This window comes from Podarcis bocagei, assembly GCF_964188305.1.
Source record: "Podarcis bocagei genome assembly, chromosome: 5".
NCBI lineage: Eukaryota > Metazoa > Chordata > Lepidosauria > Squamata > Lacertidae > Podarcis > Podarcis bocagei.
Genome location: NC_138129.1, coordinates 75,938,230 through 75,950,970, shown reverse-complemented (window position 1 = coordinate 75,950,970; position 12,741 = coordinate 75,938,230). Strand labels below are relative to the sequence as shown.

Here is a 12,741-nt window from a genome sequence, read left to right as displayed (position 1 = left end):
TCACTGTAAGAAAGAAGGGATTGGGTGGTGGTCAGAAATTATAGGCCAGTTACTGCATTTTTCACTTTATAGGACGCACTTTTCCCCCTCCAAAAATTAAGGGGAAATGTGTGTGCATCCTATGGAGGGAATGCAGCCTCCTTGGCTTCAGCAATAGCAACGGGAAGCCTCCGAAGCGCAGAGGGAGCGCTCTCTCCGCGCTCCGGAGGCTTCGTGTTGCTTTCGCTGAAGCCTGTTTCTTGATTTCCCCCTCTAAAAGCTAGGTGTGCCTTATGGTCCGGTGCGCCTTATGGAGCGAAAAATACGGTAGGTTGGATGGCCATCTGTCATGGATGTTTTAGTTGAGATTCCTGCATAACGGGGTAGAACTAGATGAAGCTCATGGTTCCTTCCAACTCTTCAATTCTACGATTCTATAAGCTGTGTATGTGTTTGTTTGTTTTGGTAAATATACTGAACTTGCCTTGTTACGTTTCATGATTTCTACAAAACGCCAGGAAACTTCCCCACAGAGGCCTTTCAGATGGTTATTTAATTTAACTTTACCCACTGCCTGTGGGCACATAAAATATGGATATAATAACTCTCAGAAATGGCAGATCAATGGGGAGAGGCAATCAGAGCAGTGCATTTTCTTAGTTGTGCCTTGGCTCCTTGAAGCATCCCAAATCAGGCTTTGGAAAAGCCTTAGCAAGAAGCAACAGTCAGACCAACAGATAAGCAGCTCAAGATGTCATTTTATGAAGCTCGGAATGACAAGAAGAAAATCTTGTTACTGTTTTAAAAGACCACTGCTGATTTCCTCCCTTAACAGCACTGTACGTGTGTGTGGCTTTTTTTTTTTTAAAAAAGGTGTTGAACTCAGGAGGTAAAATGTCAGTCCGTAAGAAGAAAAACCAGTCTGTCACATGTGAACACAGAACGGTAAAGCTGCCAGCAAGTTAAGGGTTTTCATCATTTCATATGCACCTCAATTCTAAAGTTTAAAAAATCCCAACACAACAGCAATTGGACTAACAGCACCCCGAGTGATCAGAGGCATCTGCAATGCTTTGTCCATGAAGCCACTTTCGCAGACCCTGAAGGTTCAGAGCAGCCCTCCAAAACTTTCCCCCCTCCCTAACTAGTAGCTTGTTTATTCAGGCACCTCCCTTTCAGCAGCAAGCTTTGCCCATGTTGGCAGAGACCACGACACCAAAGGGAAGTGGTTTTCAAACTGTGTTTGAGGGAACTCGGGGGGTTCTTCAGAAGCTTGGCAGGAATTTCTCAACTGGGAGATCAGCAATGGATAAGCTTACTTGGAAGAACCAGGCTGGCGTGGAGCTTAAGAATGTTGGACTGAGTGGGTGGGACCCAAGTTGAAGTCCACAAAGCTTACTGGGTGACCTTGGCCCACTCAAAGGCAGCCACACCTGCCTTACAAGGTGGCTGTGAGGATAACATGGGGGTGGGAAGAAAACCATGTACAGTGACTTAAGCTCCTTGAATGAAAGGTAGGAAATCGGGGATAGGGAACCTTTCTTCAGACTGAGGGCCACATTCCTTGCTGGTTAACCTTCTGGGGGCCACATGAAAGTGACAGGCAGGGCCAGAGGCAAAAGCAGATGGTGCAGTGGGTGTAAATGTTACCTTTGCCTGCTAGGCTACTTTCTAGACACACTAGGGCACCTCTCTCTATCTGTCATGGGCTGGCTGGATGCAGAGGAGTGGTGGGAGGCACCAGCTAGGGAACCCCCAGGGGACCCCCAAAGGGAGAAGACTCAGAGCCAGGGGATTGCTGGTGGGACAACGATGAGTGGTCAGAAGTAGAAGAGGGAACAGACTGGGAGGAGGAGGGGGTGTCAGAAGCTGAAGAGGCAATGGGGTTTAGTGAGCAGGAAGAGGCTGTGGCAGAGAGCAGTCCAGAATCAGCGGCAGAGGCGGAGAAAAAGGGGGCCAAGAGGTAGCAATGTGTCAGGTTGGTGAGGAAGCCAGGAGGTCTTCCCTTCCTGCTGTGATAAGCTCCCCTTCCCCATGTCCCCCAGAACCTGAAGAGGTATGAAGAGAGCAGAGCAAAGACAGACAAGACAAAAGAGCCTCAGACTGCTTGGGAAGGAACCAGGGTAAGAGGAGCCTTAGGGAGCTGTGGGAAAGCGAGGACCTTCAGTCCTTGCAACTGCCTCATAGGGGCAAGTTCCACCAGGAAGAGTTGCTGTGCTCCCTAGGCCTGGCCTCCTGAGCTTACTGGTTTCTTTGAATAAACAGCTCCCTGAAGCCGTGTGAGTTATTGCTGATCTGCTCCAGACACTGTCCTCCATCCAGGCAAGTAAGAAGCCATGTAAAAATTCAAGGACACATTCTGGCAAAAAAAATTGGGGTGTGAAGTTGAGTCAGTGAGGAATGTGGCCTGGGCAGAATGGTTGTGGCTGAGAAGGCAGTGTAGACCAGGCAAAGTCCTGAAACCTATACAGAGAGGCCAGCTTTGGTCCCTGGACCTGAGACGGCCCCCTCTACTGAATCTCCACTGTAATGTGCAATCACAGAGGATTCATGGGAATGCCCTAGGGCACACCTTCAGTTCACGTGACGCCAAGGGGCAGCTCCTCATCAAGAACTGAGTGGGCATCCTAAATGGCTCTCCAGAATTCTCTGCAACATGCCAATGCTAAAGTCCCGTCCCCCCCCCCCCCGCCCCGCTATAGGGCAGTGGGGGCAGAAAGCTAACTGAGCTAGCATGTTGCGACCTTGGCTTTAAGAAATGTCTCTCCCTTTCCCTTTGCAATCATCTAACTCCCCCACCCCACTCCGCAATTACTTCTAAGTAGTAAGGCAATAATTCAAGGTTTGCCTACAGGCGGCCACCTACGCAGAGAAACCAAGTGCTGGGTTTGCACTAAAGAACAAAAAATGTACCATGCATCAGATCACAGACGAGAAAGCAGTGCAGCCTTGATACCCTTCCATCCAGCATATGGCAAATAGGCCTTGGCAAAGCTAAGAAAAAGCTAGAGTGTCAGGAGTACATCCATACGACAGACTCCTATTAAGCTGCCTACTCCACAGATGCTACACAAGAAAAAGCTGAGTGAAAACTCATGTTAAGACAAGCAGCAGCACCGGGCTACTATTAAGCAAGCTATTAAGCGACAGCTGGTTAACATGGACAGCATTTGCAATTCTCCCTCTTCCCTAACAAAATGAAGAAATGATAAATCCCTAGCTTTTTATAAAATACTTTCCCTGTAAGCAGAATCTGCCAGTGCGGTAATAATATGCACTCAAGTACTCTAGTATTAGAATATTTTAATTCTCCCCCCCCTTTTTTTAAACCTGAAAGTAAATCTTGTAGACGTTTTGCAGCAAAGGTTATTTTCACTAACACCGATGTACCAGACTACATCCGTGCAGAATTGAATACACATTGCTCAGTCCAACCCTCAGATTATACTGCAATTACTGGATTTGTCCTGATATCATAAAAGCAACTGATATACATACAGTGAAGTATGCCCCGTTGATCAGCAAAGGATGTCCCAGGTAAATGTGTATAGGACTGTAGCCTTCCCCAAGACAGGAATAGAGTGACGGTAGCATAGGATGAAAATCACGGACACATTGCCCCTTGTCCACTCCTGCAGTGCTAACAGAAGCCAAGCCACAGTTCAACTTAGTGTTACAGTGAGGGCTCAGTGGGACTTACTCCTAGGTAAGATAGCTCAGTTGCTTCGAGAATGGCGCTGGTAATGCCCAGGTTACAGGTTTGATCCCCATATGGGACAGCTGCATATTCCTGCATTGCAGGCGGTCGGACTAGATGTCCGTAGGGTCCCTTCCAACTCTACAATTCTATCATTCAAAGTACGAGAAAGATCCAGAATGTGGCAGCTAGACTTGTGACTGGCAGTGGCCGCCGGGTCCATATAACACCGGTCATAATGGACTTTCACTGGCTCCAGGATGTTTCTGAGCACAATTCAAAGTGCTGGTGCTGACCTTTAAAGCCCTAAACAGTCTTGGCCCTGTATACCTGAAGGAACGTCTCCACCCCCATCGTTCAGCCCTGTCACTGAGATCCAGCACCGAGGGCCTTCTGGTGATTCCCTCACTGTGAGAGGTGAAGTTGCAGGGAATCAGGCAGAGGGCCTTCTGGGTAGTAGCACCCTCCCTGTGGAACACCCTCCCATCAGATGTCAAGGAGATAAAGAACGACACAATTTTTAGAAGACACCTGAAGGCAGCTCTGTATCGGGAAGTTTTTGACGTTTGACGTTTTATTATGTTTTTTATATTCTGCTGGAAGCCACCCAGAGTGGCTGGGGAAGCCTAGCCAGATGGGTGGGGTACTACTACTACTATCATCATCATCATTACTGCTGCCATGTAGCACAATCTTATATCAATTTCTTCAGGTGCAAGTCCAAATAAATTCAAGAAGACACAGGTGCAGCTAGGACTGCAAGCAGGAGTGTCTCGTCCAGTGGGGTGGAAATACTAAGTGAACTTCCTGGCAAGTGGGTTACTGTTCCTCAGAGGTGGCAGGGAGGTCCTTGCCGTGCAAACGCGCCAGCCTAGTCTATCCTGCGCAACGTACTGACCTTTCCTCCTGCCTCGCCAGCTCCCTCCCAGTAAACCACAGAGACCCACTTGCTGGGAAGCTAGTGTACGGCTTTGCCCCATCCAATGAGCTCTAGCAGTCCTACAATGCCAGGCTAGTTAGCAAATATCATGACTTTGTTTTTTCAAAGCTAAATATTTAATGGAATGTGATTATACAGAAAACGTCTCCCCGAGCGCAAGGCATGATGTATCAGTGCGCACTTACAATAAAATAATTCAGTGTAGCCCTTAACGCATACACAGACAAAAACAACAGTCCAACAGTCCATGTTCTGCTGCCTCGGGAGCTTCAATAAATCATTTGCCCAACAACAGTTAAGCAATATGACGGGGGAAGATTTCTTAAGAACTGCTTACTTAAAATGCACATTCCGCATCTGAAATCTGACATCGTGACATTCATTAGAAGCGTCCCAAGGAGCAGAGTGAAACATAAACCCCAAATGACCCATCACGCCTTGACTTAATCATGTTAAAAGGTTGTCATGAAAAAGATCCTGCGTCTTGTTTAATGTTTAAAAGTTCTGCTTTTTCCATGGCACCCCTGAGCCACAGGTGGAGGAGAGACTGGATGTTCAGATAAAAGTCATCTGGGCTGCTCCCAGCGCCATTCCTGAGATCTTCCATGAGTGACAGTCTCAAAATGCCACTATTATATCAATGATATAGACCTGCTTGGAATACTGTGTACTGCTTTGGGCACAACAACCCCTGGAAAAAGGATATTACAGAACCAGGAAAATGGCAACTAAAATGATTGAGGGGTTGAAATGCTTTCACAATATGGAAAGCAGGAGTGCTTAGGCTTTTGGAGCCAAACTTGAGTGTGATTCTAACCAAGTCCAGTCTAAAGTAAGCCTTACTGATTTCAAGGCGGTTTACTCCCAAGTAAGTGGGATTAGAAGTGAAGCCTAAGGCTGAAATCCGGTAGCTTTTATCCAAAGTAGCACCAAGATTCTTGTTCAATTAGTGCAAAGATTTACCCTTGCGCAGCCGAACTTAGCAGAGTGACGGGAATAGAGCAGACATAGAGTCCAGAGAGAGAAAAGAAACTAAGAATACTTTTCAGAGGTAAACGAGACCACATTTGATAATGAGGAGAAATAAAACAGAGAGGTTCCTCCTCCAAAATAATGTTTGAAAATGTGGTGGTGTGAGGCTCACCCACTTTTGGCAGCATTCTGGGACTTCTACAGTGCAGGTAAATTGATGTTCCAGCCATTCGGATCTATGTAGGGTTTGCTCCTTAGCTTTTTTCTTCACCCGAAGATATCCCACAAGGCAGTGGAAGTTTGGGATCAGAGTTTCCTTTCTCCCAAATGGGCTCCCTTCCCATGTTGACAAGCCCCACCTAGCCCCTCACTTCCCTCTACAGCACGTGCAGAAAACACCTTCTTGACCATTGGACTATTTGTCTCATCTGCTCAACCTGCCAGAGCCTGTCTTTGCACGTTGGGAAAGGTTTGAGACCCATTGGTTAAAGACATCACTTGTATGGAAGAGACATCATCCCCCCCCCCACATTTATAAAGTGCCCTCCATTTAGGCAATACCCAAGCAGTGTTCCGAAATATAATATAAAACCTAATACAGATAAAAAGTCAGCATAAAAACTTGAAAATAACCTTTATAAAAAAACCAGGAGCTTTTTTATTAGGAATTGGAGGTACTGATATCCCAAAAGAGCAGAAAAGACTTTTTATGTATGTGACAACAGTCGCACGGATGCTACTAGCCCAGAGACGAAAAGAATACAAAGTCCCTACCAGAGAGGAATGGCAAACCAAGCTGTTGGAATACGTCAAACTGGCAAAACTGACCAGAAAGCTCAGGAACCAAGAAGATTTCAATAAAGAATGGGGGGGGGGTTATAATTTATCTAGGAGACCATTGTAAGCAGATGAAAACATTAGCAGGATTCTAATAACACTTGCAATGTAGCAAATATCATGGACAATATGGAGAGATATAAAATATGGATTATGAAACAATATGCAGTTGAAAAGGTTGACAATAGGACTCATGGAGGAGAGGGTGGGAAGTCTGGAGATTCAGAGAAATCTCTAAATATGGATATGTATTTTGTATTGTTATAATTCAACACTTATTATTTCAAATTATATATTATTTCAAAACCAACCCCCCCCAAAAAAAACTTGAAAACCAGAAAGTGTTTAAAACCACAGAAACAAAACGGATTGATTTGAGAAAGCGTGGGAGAAAAGAAACGTCTTCAACAAACGTCAAAAATAGCAGAATCCCGGACGTTGCTTCACTTTTGAGGCAAGAGAATTCCAGAGAACTGGTGCTAAAACACTTAAAAGACTTTCGCCGCAGGGACATGTGGCAGCATTAGCAGGTCTTCTTCCACACATACCTCTGAGTGACCAGGGTGGGATGGAAGGGGAAAGGCAGCTTCTCAGATCCTGCCCAGGTGCATATAGGGCTTTATAACCCAGTAGGAAAACCCTGAATCTAGCTCGGTAGCAAATTGGCAACCAGCGCAGCACTTTCAACGAAGGTGTTGCGTGCTGTTGATAGACTGTCCCGTAGGTTGCCCCAGTGAGAATTTGTCCCAGAGGCTGGCACTGACAATCGGAATATACAGTGCACAACCAGCTAATACCAACTGTGTCAGCCGTAGAATTTTTATTGGAAACGTTCTGCCTAATTCTGCTCTGCTTTCTCATTTCTCCGCACAAAGTTCAGCTACTTTTTCTTTGCCCTTTCAGTTGCTAACCACGTGCAGGTCAAGACGCATCGCAAAAGGTTGTGGGTTTTTTTGCAGCTTGAGCCTCATTCTGAGAAACTGTTCGGTTTTCAGAAAGCTCCCTCGGAATAGGAACCTGCTAGGTTAATAGATTTCTCTTCTGTCTCTATAGCTATGTATGGAAGCTTTGAACTCCTTACTTGTTGCCCAGATCTTCTGGCAGATCTTCTGACGATTTCGGCTTCTGAATTTCCCTTTTGTTTTTGCCTGATTCTGTGCAGAGCTATGTGTGCCCATTGAAATAAACGGGTTTGTGTAACTAACTTTGCACAGCAATGCAGGCTCCCATCTCCCTTTGGCCGATTAACATTATGGTATATGTAATTTTATTTTTTTATTTTATTTTATTTTTATTAAAGATTTTGTTGATTTACAAAAGTGTGTGCAATGTATTATATGTCATTTTAAATGTGTGCAGTGTGTGTGTGTTTATTGGTTTGCTTTTGTTTCATTATGTATTTTGTGTTCTCATTTTGTACTTTTATGTTGTGAACGGCCCTGTGATATTTGGATGAAGGGTGGTATGCAAATCTAATAAAATAAGCGAATAAAGAAATATGTGTAAACCGTGTCAAGTGGACTTCCATTAATGCGGGATATCTGTTTGACTTAAATTGTTAATTAGCTCTGAATATTCTGATTCTGAGAATATTGTGGTGAGAGGATCCCAACCCATTTTTGGCTAATCTTTAAAGCCCTGTGGCTGATATTCTAAAGAAATCTGCAATCAGAAGAGTAAGCTGGGTGCTAAAACATTTATATCTTAAGTCTCAAAAAGGTAAAGGATGAAGGTACCAGATGTGCCCCCATAGCTTGGGGGCAAGGTAAAGCCATTTCCAAAACTCCAGAATGTGGTTATAGATTTATTTTATGCCCTTTATTCCTCCCTCCCTTTCCCAGTCTCTTACATACTTAGTGTGCATGTGCCACACATTCTCACACACATTCAAGCACATTAATGCCCATGACTTTTGCAAAACCAGCCCTGGTGTTCTGAGCATTTCAGCATGAGAGCAAAAGGGGTTTCTTTTGCTGGCTAGGCTACTATGAGATTGGGCTCTAATCTGTATTTTGGGGGTATTCATGATCTCTAGAACTTGCACAGTCCTTGGAAACCGCTAGTAAAGCAAATCATGAGATGTTAAAAATATTTCATCATGTAATTGGTTTATTTGGTTGATCCGTCACAGATAACTGCATGAATGACATTATTTATATCAGCACAGACTCTTGTGATTTACATTAATCTACACAATCTGGCGCCTTGAAAGCGATGAAAGGGCCTATTGTAATGTTATTCTGACCTCCTTGTCTACCATCATAGCCTTCATTCCTGAATGAAGTTTTCTGATTCAAATGCCCATAGCTCGTTAATTTCCTTTATCTAATTGTATTTGAAGCGATGTGCTATGTAGAATCCTACTGTGGCAGCTACTGACCAGGGTAATCTGTGCATTCACTCAGAATGGATCCACATGATCGTATCATGACCTGACTTAACCATTCACTGTTCGGTGGGCCTGAGCGAAGGGCAGCTTTCCCTACCCCAGTGCAGGGTCAATGCAACCCATGGTACTGACATCTTGCAAGCGGTTTGTTCCCCTTTATGAAATTTTAAAGCTCTGTTCCAGGAGAGGCCCAGAAGGTGGCCACAGGAGAGCAGACATTTTTGTGTGCTGGGCTCCCCCGTTTGTGGAATGCTCTCCCCAAGGAGGCTCTCCTTCTGCCTTCATTGCGTATCTTTAGGTGCCAGTCCAAAACACCATTTTATTAGCCAAAGGCCTGGCAGAAGAGCTATCTGTGGCCTTTTGAACTGCTTGTGGTGGCTAATACAGTGGTACCTCGGGTTAAGTACTTAATTCGTTCCGGACGTCCGTTCTTAACCTGAAACTGTTCTTAACCTGAAGCACCACTTTAGCTAATGGGGCCTCCTGCTGCTGCCGCGCCGCCAGAGCATAATTTCTGTTCTCATCCTGAAGCAAAGCTCTTAACCTGAAGCACTATTTCTGGGTTAGCGGAGTCTGTAACCTGAAGCGTCTGTAACCTGAAGCGTATGTAACCCGAGGTACCACTGTATATGAAATAGAAGAATGTATAATAGATGAAATGTGTGATGTAATAGGAGGAATATGTATTTGGTGAAAAGTGTGCTATTATGAAGTATAACAACAACTACAACAACAGTGTGGATTGCTCCATGGGGAAACTGATTTTCTTCTGAGTGGACATGGCTTAAAATTGTGCTGTAAGAAAGAACAAAAAGATCTCTCTCTCTCTCTCTCTCTCTCTCTCTCTCTCTCTCTCTCTCTCTCACACACACACACACACACACACACACACACACACACTGCTCCATGTAATCAGTTTCCCCATGGAGTGATCCACACTGCTGGAGAACATGTGTGAATATTGCAACCACATTAATAGGACTACCAACCTGCCAGTTCAGAGCTCTTTACTACTTTGTTAGTGAGTACATCAAAGTGGTGAAAGGTTAACTCATTCACATGATTCTGTGTACGGATCAAGAGAAATGGGAATCAAACCTGCGGCGAATCTGCCAAATGCCGTATCTCAGATTTGCAGTGGAGCTTTCATACATCAGAAGGGTGCCATAATTACTTGTATTAGAAAATTGCAAAAAGACGACTATATAAAATACCAAATAAAATTATGATTAAAACTTACGAGTTTTTTCTAATATGAAACCTTCTTAATCCAGAAGCTTATATGTATACAAAGAAAAGGAGATATAACAAAACTGTTAATTACCAGGATTCTTTGGGGGAAGCCATGATTGTGTAAAGTGTTTTAATACTGCTTTAAATGTATATTGTAGAAGTAGCATCAGTAAAGATATTCACTGGTATAGTTTATTTAAATATGAACCAGGTCCAGATAATCAATTACTTAAGATTAATTAATTCTGTCTGAGGAAGGAAAGAGCCTTTCCTAGATTCCAATTAGTGCCTCCTACAGTCCTTGAGATGCGGGTGGCGCTGTGGGTAAAACCTCAGTGCCTAGGACTTGCCGATCGTATGGTCGGCGGTTCGAATCCCCGCGGCGGGGTGAGCTCCCGTCGTTCAGTCCCAGCTCCTGCCCACCTAGCAGTTCGAAAGCACTCTTAAGTGCAAGTAGATAAATAGGGACCGCTTACCAGCGGGAAGGTAAACGGCGTTTCCGTGTGCTGCGGTGGTGCTGGCTCGCCAGAGCAGCTTCGTCACGCTGGCCACGTGACCCGGAAGTGTCTTTGGACGGCGCCGGCTCACGGCCTCTAGAGCGAGATGAGCACGCAACCCCAGAGTCGGACATGACTGGCCCGTACGGGCAGGGGTACCTTTACCTTTACAGTCCTTGAAGTCAGATTAACAAAAAATATCATACAACATAAACTTCTGCCACTGTGGTTTCATTGAAGGGAAGGCTCTCCCTCATTATCTGTTTAATTATTTTCCTGACATAAGGCACTGGAAGGAAATACTGATCTCCTTTAAAAAAAGTGGTACCCTGATTTTTTAAAAATCACATTAAGTTACTGGATAAGTTTGATTTTATCAGTTATCTCAATTTTATTTTTGTATGTTACATGAAGGCAAACAGTTACCAACAAAACTACATCTTGAAACTGGCTTGATGGAAATCAAAATCTAGTTAAATAGCCGGCTCAGCTGGATTTGAGAATCATGTCATTTGACGAGTTTTCACTGATTTACGCTTAATTCTGTTCTACTTCTCATCGTGTTTATTGTATTATGTCTTACACACACACCCCAGCCATATTCCAATGTTTCTGTTGCGTTGCTTAAAATCTTCACATTTGGATCGACCGATTACCAATTATTATACTGCCTCCTTCGGACATTTTTGTTATCGGGAGTTAAGTTTTAAAAGTCTTCCCTTGTAACTTGCATTTAAGTTTTAAATGCAAGCTCGACAAAACACACATTGTGGCGGGGAGAATCGTGTTAAAAGCAAAAAAAAAAAAAAAAAAAAAGAACCCAGGTGCCTCTAGAGTGAAGATTTTCCATTAGAATGCATGAATATTTGATGGCTGGTCTTGAATGGGAGCATCTAGCTTACCAACATCTACATGCAGCATGTTTAAGGGCAGACCCAGCGCAAGGTTTTCACGCCATTTGAAATTCCCGATCAAGCCAATTTTATCGGAACAAAAGTAATCCAAGGCTGCAGTCCTAATCCCTCTATGTTGAGAGCTGGTGTGCTTGAGGATGCTCAATGGGCCCCTCTCTGCTAGCCTGTCGACCTACAAGCAGATCTCTCTTTGCTGGTAGCCAGGAAAAACAGGGTGTTCGGGGGGCAGGGTGTCTGAGGTCTTAGATCCAAGAGATCTAAATCCATAGGCCTCCTAGCTATGCTGCACACATTGCAAATATATATATATATATATATATATATATATATATATATATATATATATATATATATAACCCACCCCCCACCCCCACCTTCCACCCTTTCAGATGCAATGTTCACTCTGCTGCTCTGGTTCTCTCTGGCCCCATTTAAGATTGCTCTGAAAAACTTTTATTTTTAATAATAAACATTTACACTAGATGTTTTAATACTGGCCTGTGAATAGCAAAGGGGGGGAAGCCTGTGCCGATATTCACCCCAAAACCCACATTTTACCAACAGGGCAGGCTTGCATTTACTTCGATGAATCATAAGAACAGATTGGCCTACATTTCAATTTCCATATTTGACATCTGCTTTAACAGATACTGAATCCTCTTAAAGAACAAAGGCTACTTGGGAGTCCAGTTTTAAGTGCCACCCAAAGCTCCTTTACTTACAGCAAAGATGAATTTTGCAGATCGAGTGCTGCCTATGTTTTATTTAAAATTTCATTTGGGTATGCTGATGGGTTCACAGCCCGGCGCTGACGCAAGTTCTTTTATTCTTTGATGGCAAGTGAAACTAAATGATTCATTCATGTGTGTGTGTGTTTTGTACACTTACAGGCAATACACTTGAATCAATGCTGCAAAAAAACAACCACCACCACCCCAACGCACAAACGTTTTCAACCCATCATCGTGCAAGTACTGAAGTTCAACCAAATGTTAAATTAGCTGACTGCTCCCACTGCTGGCAGGCTCACATCATGCAGCCCAGCCCAGCCCTGATTTAATCACAATAATGGTTGGCTATTTTCAGAAAAGCATGAAAGCAAAAGCGCGGCAGCGGGGGGGGGGGGGAGAGAGATGGTTTCACTTTTCACTTCTGATATGCAAGCCCGGTATTGATATTGCTCACAGCTGAAGGGACGAAAAACTGTTCCCTTGCATTAAACAGGGCAACTGGGTCTCTCTAACTCGATAAAGCTGTTTATATGGTCTGGTCCTTTCTAGTTT

General features: G+C 44.1%; 1 protein-coding gene and 1 long non-coding RNA gene across 5 annotated transcripts in view; one reads left to right on the top strand and one right to left on the bottom strand.

Annotated features, from left to right (window-relative positions):
• LOC308586948 overlaps positions 1–12,741 on the top strand; it is a 562,568-nt gene that overhangs the window by 38,430 nt on the left and 511,397 nt on the right. The window lies entirely within an intron of this gene.
• Positions 1–12,741, bottom strand: part of RPAP2 (RNA polymerase II associated protein 2) — a 53,475-nt gene that overhangs the window by 2,872 nt on the left and 37,862 nt on the right. The window lies entirely within an intron of this gene.